An 11092-nucleotide genomic window follows, 5' to 3' on the forward strand; every position below is an offset into this window, starting at 1 on the left:
TTTATAAGATTTTCCATATTTATAAGAATTTTAATTTTACTAAATTAGTTGGCTATAAAAATTATTTCATAAGAAAATAACTAAAGAGTCTTTAAAGCTTTTGAACTTTAAAAAAAAAAAACAATTAAACTTTTATTCATTTTTGCACTGAATTGAACCAAAACATTCAAATTTCAATCAGTTCAGCCCTCTAACTATTAAAATTAATGCTCAACCATTACAAAGTAACAGTAGCCTTTGTACCAAACAAAAAAGTACTAGCAGTTGTTTTTCCAAGTTTTTTTTTTGTCACGTGACAAATGCCAGTATTATGCCTCGTGGCAAAAAAAAAGACTTTTAAATTTAAAATCAATAAAAATTATAAAAATATAATAATGTTAAAAATATCATAAAATTTTTAAAATAAAATATATCATAAAATTTTTAAAATAAAATATATATAAAATAAAAAGTGCAAAAATTATAAAATATAGAAAATTATAAATATTATTATAGATGAAAATAATAAATTATAAAAATATTAAGAATTGAAAAGTTAAAATTCTTAAGATAATAAGAATTTTGGATTTTATTAATTTAAAATAGTACAAATAATAAAAATGCAAAAATTATAGAAATTATTAAAATTGAAAAAATAAAATTATTAAAATAATGAAAATTATATAAATTAAGAAAAATATAAAAATTAATATTGATTTCTTCACTAAATGAAAAGTCAATGCTTTTGCCTTCAACTTTTTTTGTTTGAATATAAGAGAGGGCAGCGCCTAGTTTAGTAAACAATAGAAAGCATGCAAATCAAGAGCGTAATGCATCAACATGAAGAGCAGCAGTAACATTAGCCAGTGGTAACTCAAATATATTCAGCCCAGTGCCAAAGGCTGCCTATCTTTCGACTTATCAGAAAGAGCTTGACTTACTTACAAGTTATCACACCCTACCACATATTCAGACCATTTCAACCTTTACCAAGGAGAGTTTTAACCACTGTTCCATACAAGTTAAGAAAGTTATCTCCAATATTTGTCTTTTTCTATTTTGATAAATTTTTAAAAATATATCTATACATATGATGATATTTGAACTCAAACCATCTTAATATTCATTATCTTAATTTTACCATTTTAACCAAAGTCATATTTGGTTTTCACTTTAATATTTAATAATTTTTATATAATTATTTTCACTTACATATGAGTATATCATAATCTAATATATTTGACTACGTTTATTTATATATTAATTTTTGTTTCAATATATATTTCTAAGCACTAATTAACAACTCTCTTCTGATGTCAGTTAATTAATTAACAAGCAGCTCTACCAATCTAAAAATATATTTGATGTGTCCAATTGTTGTATGAGATTTCTTTGTTAGAATTATATATTGCATAGTTTCAATATGTACTTCAAACCGAAGTTGATTATCACTGCCGAATCAGATTGATTTGGATTTAGTTCGAATTCTAAAGTCATATTTTTAGGGAGACTTTATTTGAATACTTCCAGCTCAAACAGAATTAAGTTCAAACCGTAAAAAAATAAAGATATTTGTGGTTATACCCTTAAAAATAAAATAGATTGACTTGGTATGTTCAAATGGATCACATATATTGATTACGTGTTACATATAAAAACTTTAAAAATTCATCTATGACCTCACTTTTTATTAATACTTAAATTATACCATTTTTTAAGTTAGAAATATGCCTAAATTATATATATATATATATATATATATATATATATATATATATATGGTTAAATATATGAATGCATTAAATATAAAACTATTTTGTTTGCAAGTTAGTGGAACTTGAGTCACATTCATTAATATCGGAATGGATTGATTATCATTAAACTGTTTTGTTTGTTCCAATTAGTCATGTGGATCCATTACCAACAAACTATGTTTTTACATATAACTCATTATATACTTGCAATAAATTTAAACTATACAAAGATACTAATAATATCGGTAACATATTTAACCCTAAACACTACCTCTCCTCCTATAGACACCTTCCCTTGCCGGATATATTAAGTGTATATACCTCAATCGATTTGTACATGGCCTTCCTCGAGTTTGAGCAACCTCAAGATTTTGTATTTTAAGGCCACACCTTCATCCTATTGTAGGATTTTGTATTATAGGGTTACTTTCAACACTGCGATTCCAATTTAACAGCTTATTCCTTAATTCAATAAGCTTTACTTTTATATAATTAATTTTAACATTGCTATGCATGCTAATATCAACAACATGGTCAAAGTAATCAAGAAGTTGTTTGTATTTTTGGTATTTAACAAACATTTTTGGATATCCTCCTTTAAAAATTTTATCTAAGTGAGATTAATAAACATCATTTCTGTATCTTGTTTTTATGTACTTGTCATTCAATACATTAATTTAGGGGCCAACATTTTCATAATGTGGCAAGTTATAATGCCTTTAGACTTAAATCACTTGTAGTTGCAGTCCTAATAATGACCCTTATGTCTGTAATCCATTATGAAGACAAATCTGTTTCCATAGTAGTCATTCTTTATTGAGCTATCTTATATTCCAAATGTCTTCACACCAAGCTGCTTTAGAATTGGATTTCTTGTGTCATCAATAGGAATCCTCAACTTACACTAATATATTTCAAGTAAGAGTTTTTTTTTTCAATTGTTCTTTCCATAAGAATCCAGACTAATAAATGGCTTTATTGTACTTAGACTTAAACTTAGCTTTCAACTCTTTCTCATGTTTTTCTTTTAGAGCCAGATCGTGCTACTCCATAAAGTTCTTAAAAGTGCACTTATTGTTCACAAACTCATCCAAGTAAGCATGCATCCCCTCATTTCTTTAAGTTGATTTCATTCCAGCCCAGCATAAGTTCTTGAGATAGACAATAACCCAACTTTCCCTTGTTGGTAATCCAAAAATGTGATTGTTAGAATATGGTTGTTGGAATCTGATTGTTGCAATAGGGTTGTTGAATTTTTTGGATCATTTTACCCCTTTGAGAATCCTATAAACAGGAGTTCATTTCTCCTCATTTTTCACAAGTAACAAAATCAAATCTTCTCTCATTTTTCTCGATTCTCTTATCTTTCTTTTCTCTAAAACCTTGGCATCTTACTAAAATTACATTAGAGGAAATTTTGTTTAGGAGATTGGAGTTTAAGTGGGATCGTCTGTGACCCCTTCAATCTTTTCTAGAATTGAACCTAGTGTGATTTTTCTAGCCAAGGTTCTCCGACCAGCTTTAAAGCTTTATTTTTATCTTATTTCTCTATTCCTCTAAAAAGAGCAATACAATTATGTTCCAATTTCCTTATTCGAGTGTACGAATATTGAATTTTTGTTTTAACCTTAGGGGGCAACGTCCACTACACGATTACATCGACTAGGGTGAATTTGCTTCTAAGGAAATGGCACTTCCATGGCAAAGTGATTCTTCCTTTTATTTATGCTTGGTTTATTTTCCAACCAGTGCTAACGATTTTATTTTGCAGTCGTATTTTTCCAACAATTTAGAAGCAAGTTCATACTAATATTTGAACATGTTCACCCTGATGAACAATGTAACACCCGTAACCCGTTTTTGTCTCTAAATTAGGGTTACGGAGTATTACTGCACAATTCAAAATAATCAATAAAAGATAGCATCAAGTTTACCAAATTAATTAACAAAATTTCATAAATAATTCAAATTGGAGTAAAACATACATTTATGAGTCTTAAATCGAGCCTATGATTCCTTAAAAATAGTTTAGGAATAATTAAGGACCAATTCGATACAAATTAGAAGATTTGGAGAAAATATGAAAAATTTGAAAAAAGGGGTCACACGGCCGTGTGACAGGACCCAGACTATGTGGCTCAAGACATGTTCGTGTGGCTATCCCACACGCTCGTGTGCGTGGGTCGTGTAACTTACTGACTTGGGCCACACGACTGTGTCACAGGTCGTGTGCCAGCTCGTGTGAACCTTGCATTTAACATGTTTGGGGCACATGCCCATGTGGGTTGCCCATGTGTGGCACACGACCATGTGACAGACCATGTCCCAAGCTGTGTAAGGCAAAAAAATTCTCAAAACATGCTCATCTCACATCCAAATGCTTAGGTACCTAATTATACACTTACATACATGTTCACAAGACTTTGGAGTGCATTTTAAACCATTATCAAGCTAAACTTTCAAGCCATCCATGCATACTGCATCGAATAACAAAATTTACCAATTCATGCTTGATTAGCATCAACCACTCATGCCTTCACTAGAATTCAACATACATGCCTCAAATAGTTACTTGACACAATAAAAATACAAGTACATCAAGCTACTACATATGTGCTTAAGACTATCACAAAACATCCACCATTAGCCTATTACATACCATATAAGCCAAGCTTATACTCATAGTCTACCAAAAGATTCTCGGATAGTGTGATTCTTCGAGTTGATCCGATCTCCTGATTTTTACAAAGATGTAATCTACAAAGAAAAATACAGGGACACGAGTAAGCTTACATAAAGCTTAGTAAGTTTATCGATTAAACGATAAAGCTTACCGAAATAAAATAATAATTCAAATTATAACAATGTTACTAACAGAGTTCCTGTTAATCACAACTCACAACAAGTAAGTGATGCTCAAATAATAATACAAATCAATTTCTCAATTCCTATCAATCACAACACATAACAGGTGAGCAATGCTCAAACAATAGTACAAATCAATTTCTCACATTTCAATAACATTCAATGATTAATAAAACATTGCCCGATGAACGATATACATATATGAGTACACAGTTAACCATCTAAAACACATCAGACACTCATACAAGACAATCCAAACAATCACACACCTCGGCACTAAGTGCCTATCCCATAGGCTAACATCTGCCCTCGTAACACACCAGAAAAACACTGTAATATACACGATAGTCCGCAACATATGTAGGACCTCGGTATATTAAGTGAACAGAGGATATACAGAAATCATCATCACATCTCATACTGCGCACAAAACAACCTATTGGCATGCCAATCGTACTTTATCCTACGTTCATCTAACTTACGGCATTTCATCAGCGATCAAGCGATAATAACACATTAATTCTATTTCCATGTACAAGCATTAATTCATTAATCAAGATTCAATAAACAAGTTTATATAACGAGCATTTAGATTGTATTACAATTAAATTGAATGAACTTACCTGACTAAAACGAAGTCGAAGTTGAGACAACGATTAATCTGTTACTTTAGCTTTTTCGCTATTTAAGTCTGATCGATTTATTTATTAATCTAAAATAATAATTCCATTCAATTATCAACTTCTAAAAGAAAACTTAACTCATTTTATGCAATTAAGTCCTATTTGAAATTTTTACAAAATTACTCCCACCATTTTTCTTTTATGTAATTTAGTCCATAAGTCCAAAATACGCAATTTAATGATTTTCATTGAAAACTAAGTTTAACCGATTTACCTAATGCCTCCCTACAAACTATAATTGCTATTATTTCACAACAAGTTCTTGTACTTTTACTAGATTCACATTTTAGTCGTTAAACATTAAAATCACCAAAAATAATTTTACTAAATAGTCCTATTTAACAACCAGGCCTAATAATCTAACATAAAAATTCAAGAAAACTCAAAATCATCAGGGGAATAATCCATAAAATTTGAAAGTTTTACAAATTAGTCCTCAGGTTAGCTAAATCAAGTTAATACGAGTTCAAAAACATAAAAATAACTAAAAACAGACGAGGTTTACTCACCAAATCGAAGGACCAAAGTTGACCAAAGCTCTCTCTAGTTTCTTCTAGGTATTTTGGTTCTTTCCACACGAAGCAGAAAAGAAAATGTTGATATTATCTTTTAATTTTCCTTAATTTAACTTACATTTTAACTTTTTACTAAATTACCCTTTTAATATAACTTATAAAATTATTAAATCATGTCCATAAATGTCCATAATATAAGTATATGGTATAAATTACCATCTAAGGAGGGTTTAATTGCACAATTGGTCCTTCAATTATTTTAAAATTTAACTAAACAAGCTTAATTTCAATTTAATCCTAAACTAATTAGGACTTAATAAGCAAATAGCCCAAAAGCTAGTGGATTAATCATATCCATCACCGCTTGGACCTGTTGACCATGGTTTAATCACCATTTTGGTCCCTTTACTATTTAAAATCTATAGCGATTGACTTTTACCTCTTTTAGAATTTAATCCTTTTACCTTAATTAAGCAATCAATCGTCAAAATTACCAGACCAAACTTTAATTCACCTATAATACAACTCTATAAATATTTAATAAAAATATTTATGACATTAAATTACGAAAACAAGGTATCAATACCTCATTTCCAAAAACCATTTGACTTTTGAACTGAATCACTTATACTTATTTATTCGTTCAATTTATAAAAATTATTAAACTAGAATTCAATATAATATTGTAATTGACTCATAAATATTCAACAACAATATGGACTTACTCATCAAATTTGTGGTCTCGAAACCATTATTTTCGATACCATTGAAAAACGAGTTGTTACAGATAAATTCATTCTTGATCTCTCCAAGTTCGAGACTTTCGACGGAACTAATTGTCGTCCTTGGTCCCAAAGGATGGTAATAGTCGTTGTGGTTTCTAAAGTAAACCTGATCGAGAACAATACCGAGTGGATTGTACACACAGGCACCTCCAAACACTTTTGCACCAACAGAGAAATGTTCAACGAGTTTTAAAGTGAAGCTGAAGGAAACAAGTCTACATGGGTAATTCTAGCAGTCCAAAAGTACTCAATAAAGTAAAAAAATCTTACTTAAGCTTACTTATGGCAAAACATTAGCGTTAAAAAATGCTCTTTACGTACCTACCCTGCGTAGAAATTTAATTAGTGGTGGATTAATGAATAAGACAAGCATTAAACTAATCTTTGGATTCGATAAACTTGTACTTCCCTGCAATGGAGATTATGTTGGGAAAGGTTATTTCACTAGAGGTTTATTTGTGATTGAGACTATGTTTAATAATAAAGACACTACTTTTGTTTATATTGTTGAATCTTTTTATATGTGGCATGCTAGATTAGGTATTGTGAATATTCATTCTTTAAAAAAAAAACTCATAAAATGAATCTACTCCCTAATCTAGATGATAGTAGCTTTAATAAATATGAAATTTATGTTGAAGCCAAGCATGCTAGACCTTCCTTAAAAACTCTCACTAATAGGAAGATTGATCTTTAGAGTTAGTTCATACTAATCTAATAAACTTTAAAAACATAGAAAGTAAAAGTGGAAAATGCTACTATATTACATTTGTAGATGACTACTCTAGATATGCAAAGGTCTATCTCCTAAGATCAAAAGATGAAGCTAATAAAACCTTTCTTATTTATAAATCAAAAGTAGAAAACCATCTTGATAGGAGAATAAAACATCTTAGATCTGATAAAGGTGGTGAATATGGCACTAATTTTCTTAAAGAGGTTTGTGAGAAAAATGACATTATACGCGAATTTTCTACTCCTTATGTCCCTCAATAAAATGGCAGAGTTGAAAGGAAAAAAAGAACTCTAAAAGAAATGATTAATGTTTTACTACTAAGTTCTGGTATACCTAACAGTATGTGGGGGAAAGCCATACTTTCTGCAAACTATATTCTTAATAGAGTGCCTCATAAAAAAATTAGACTGTACCCCTTAAGAATTATGGAAATTTTATGCCCCTAATCTGCAATACTTGAAAGTGTAGAGATGTTTAGCAAAAGTAGGTTTGCCTAATTTTAAAAAAAACACTATTGGATCTAAAATTGGTGATGTTGTGTTTGTTGGTTATACTCTAAATAGTGTTGCATATAGATTCATGTCTTTGCATGATCATTCTATATGTATATCTAGAGATGTTACTTTCTTTGAGAATGTTTTTCCTTTAAAGAAATATAGCATAAGTACTAATATGCAGTTAGATGCGCGTGTTTCTTTTAATGCACTTAATAGAGATGTTATATGATATTGAACCTAGGAGAAGTAAAATACAAAGGACTTAATAAGTGATTTAGACTTGATAAGTGATTTTGTTGCTTTTACATTTTTTATAGATGGGGATCCAAAAACCTATGATGAAGCAATAAAATCAATAGATGCTAGTTTTTGGAGAGTTGCTATTAATAATGAGCTAGAGTCTATTATGCCCAATCATACTTGGGAACTAGTAGACTTGCCTAAAGGTTTTAGACATATTAGTAATGAATGGATGTTTAGAAATAAACTCAGACTTGATGGGTTAATTCAGAGGTGTAACGCCCTAAATAATTATTTATGTTTCTGTAAATTCTAACACAAGTGTATATCTGCTTCAGTGGTTAAGTGTTCTGGGTGTGTGTATGAGGTATTGGGTTCAAGTCCCACATTTTGAAATTTTGTTATTTTAGATCCAAGCCTTGCCCCTGTTGGGTGGGCTTATATAACATTGTTTGTAAATTCATGTCAGAATGAGCCTGCTGGTTTGAGTGGTAAGGAGTTAGTGTGTTGGAGGTCCTGTGCTCGAATCCTTGTGTGAGCAAGGGTGATAATTTTTCTTTCGGTTGGCTGAGAGAGTTTGGATGGACTTAAAATTCTGAGTTGGTTGGGTTGTTAGTGGATGTAGTGAGATTGTGTTCAAATTAATCAATTTTATTTTTTTTACCTTATTATTTTTATTTTTTCTCTCTTCCCAAATACGTTTTGATGTTTTTTCTCCAAATTCCCCTTCCAAACATTTTTTTTATTTCTTCCTTATTTGATTTCTATTCACTATACTATTGTTCAATCACTGTGTTTTGGGTTCCGTAATCATTACTCAGACTATGGTACGTAAGGATTGTTGAATTTCTGCACAATTGGGAATTTTTGTTGGGTGTGTTAATGTGATGAATTCTTGTGTAGGTGTTAATCAAGGGGATCAAAATTTATCTTATATCGTGTAGTGTGTTTGGGCTATCGTAACTGTTTTGGTATCGAGCCTTTCGATTGAGTAAAATTTTTAAGTATGTCGATTGCAGTTTTGATAGATAGGTGTTTCAGTACTTGGAACTGATCGATTGAATGGTGTTTTTTACGTTTGAAGGGCTTGAGATTGCTTACGCGTCAAAAACAAACCAGGTGTGTACCCATAACGCGAGAAAACGAGGTTCGACGAAAGCTAAAATTTGGGTCTGTCGACGCCACACGGGTGTGTGACAGGGCATGTGGCTGGCCGTAAGCGAGACACGACCATGTGACTGACGAAGGTTCAACCGTACTTTTGACATGACTGTGTGTTGGTGTGAGTGTGGCCGTGTGGGCTACATGGGCTAGGCCAAGTTGGGTGTGTGGACCCACATGAGCATGTGGGCCCAGGATTTTAAAATTTTCCCTAGGGTCGCACGAGTCGTTTCGATCGACTGTGGGCCTACCGTAGGGTCGGTAAGGGCTAACCAAACCCTAATTCATATGATCTGATATTCTGATAGTCTAATCTGAGTAGGACACTAATATGCATGTCTGACTGTTCTATTTGAGTATATATGTTATCTATATACGAGTATGTTAAGCATGTTAATTCTGTTAATTATATATTATGTATCTATGTTGGGGTGGGATTTGCATATGTAGAGAAAGTGATCTGTACGGCGACCTTTCGCCTATATTCTGGTAGTTTGATTGTTTATTATTCTGTTATGTGTCGGATTGACACTATATGGTGTGTTGGGATGGGTGGGTGTTTTTTACCCCACATGGTGTGATGGGATGGTCGAAGATGGTGTGTAGAGGATGGGGGTAGGATTCTGTATATCTATTCTGTTTATCTAATTTTGATATTTGTATCTGTTATGATCTTAGGACCGAATCTGTATCTGACTGTATATGAAATTTTGTGTATGTTGCATGACTATTTTTGTTGGGTTACATGTTGAGTTTACGAAAACTCACACATGTTTGTCTATTCTATTCAGGTAATCCACTAACTTAGATAGGTTGGTGCGACGGAGGCTCAACGGTTACCACTCGACAGAAAACTGTTTTTATGTAGTAATATTGATTTTATTTTAAAATCTGGTTTTTCTTCAAAGTTTGTAATTTTTAGGACTCTCTGGACTGTGTGGTTTTAACTTTTTGATTTGGATTTTGTTTTACTTTCTTTTCCGCAACGTTGACAAAAAACTTTACGTAAACAAATGGTTTTTAATAATTGGTTTTTGGAAACACGAGCCTGGTTTCAAATAAAACGATATTTTAAACTTTCATTGAAATTCTTAATAACTTAAAATGGTCTCAAATAAGATTATAAACTCAAGTTTTTTCGGATATTAAGACTCCGATTGGTAAGCTAATAAAACGATACGTTTTAAATTAAAAGATATATTTTAAAACCTTTCTTTGTAACACACCCAGATTTGGCCATAACGTCTAGGCTGGGTTATGAGTGTTACATTTAGTGGTATTAGAGCTAGGTTGTAAAACTCGGTTTGTAGATTTTGTGTTTTGAAAAAGAACTGGTTTTTAAATAATTTGGATCATTTTGAGTAAGTATGTGGTAAACCGAGTCTCCGGCACTGATCCTGTAAGTATATATGAATTTAGAAAACACTGTAGTTAGTACTTTCTGAAACTGTACTGAGTTGGTTAGAGACGAGAACCTCTGTAATACTTCTGTACTTCTGATAACTTGAGCATAAAATATCTGCTAATAAACACTGAAACTGATGCATAAAATTTTATAACGTAGATAAAACAGAAAATACAATAAGCGTTGGTGGAACTCGCGTTCATAGTATTCGTGGGCACGACAGGTGTCGTAGGGGGCTCGAGCTGAGTCTTCATTTTTGGGTAATATGCCGAATTTGGATACGAGTGAGACACTAGTTTCACCTACTATTGAGACTGGGTCTCAAAGCCGCTCAGCTAGGGACGATGCACTGTCCCAAGCCATGTTGAGAGTGTTAGAGTGGGTCCCTAAACCCCATTCTGATATGGGGGATATGGGTCGGTAACTGAACGACTCCGGTCTAATGGAGCTGAGCTGTTTAGGGGCGTCACTA

This window comes from Gossypium raimondii, chromosome 10 (genome assembly GCF_025698545.1).
Source record: "Gossypium raimondii isolate GPD5lz chromosome 10, ASM2569854v1, whole genome shotgun sequence".
In the NCBI taxonomy this organism is placed as follows: domain Eukaryota; kingdom Viridiplantae; phylum Streptophyta; class Magnoliopsida; order Malvales; family Malvaceae; genus Gossypium; species Gossypium raimondii.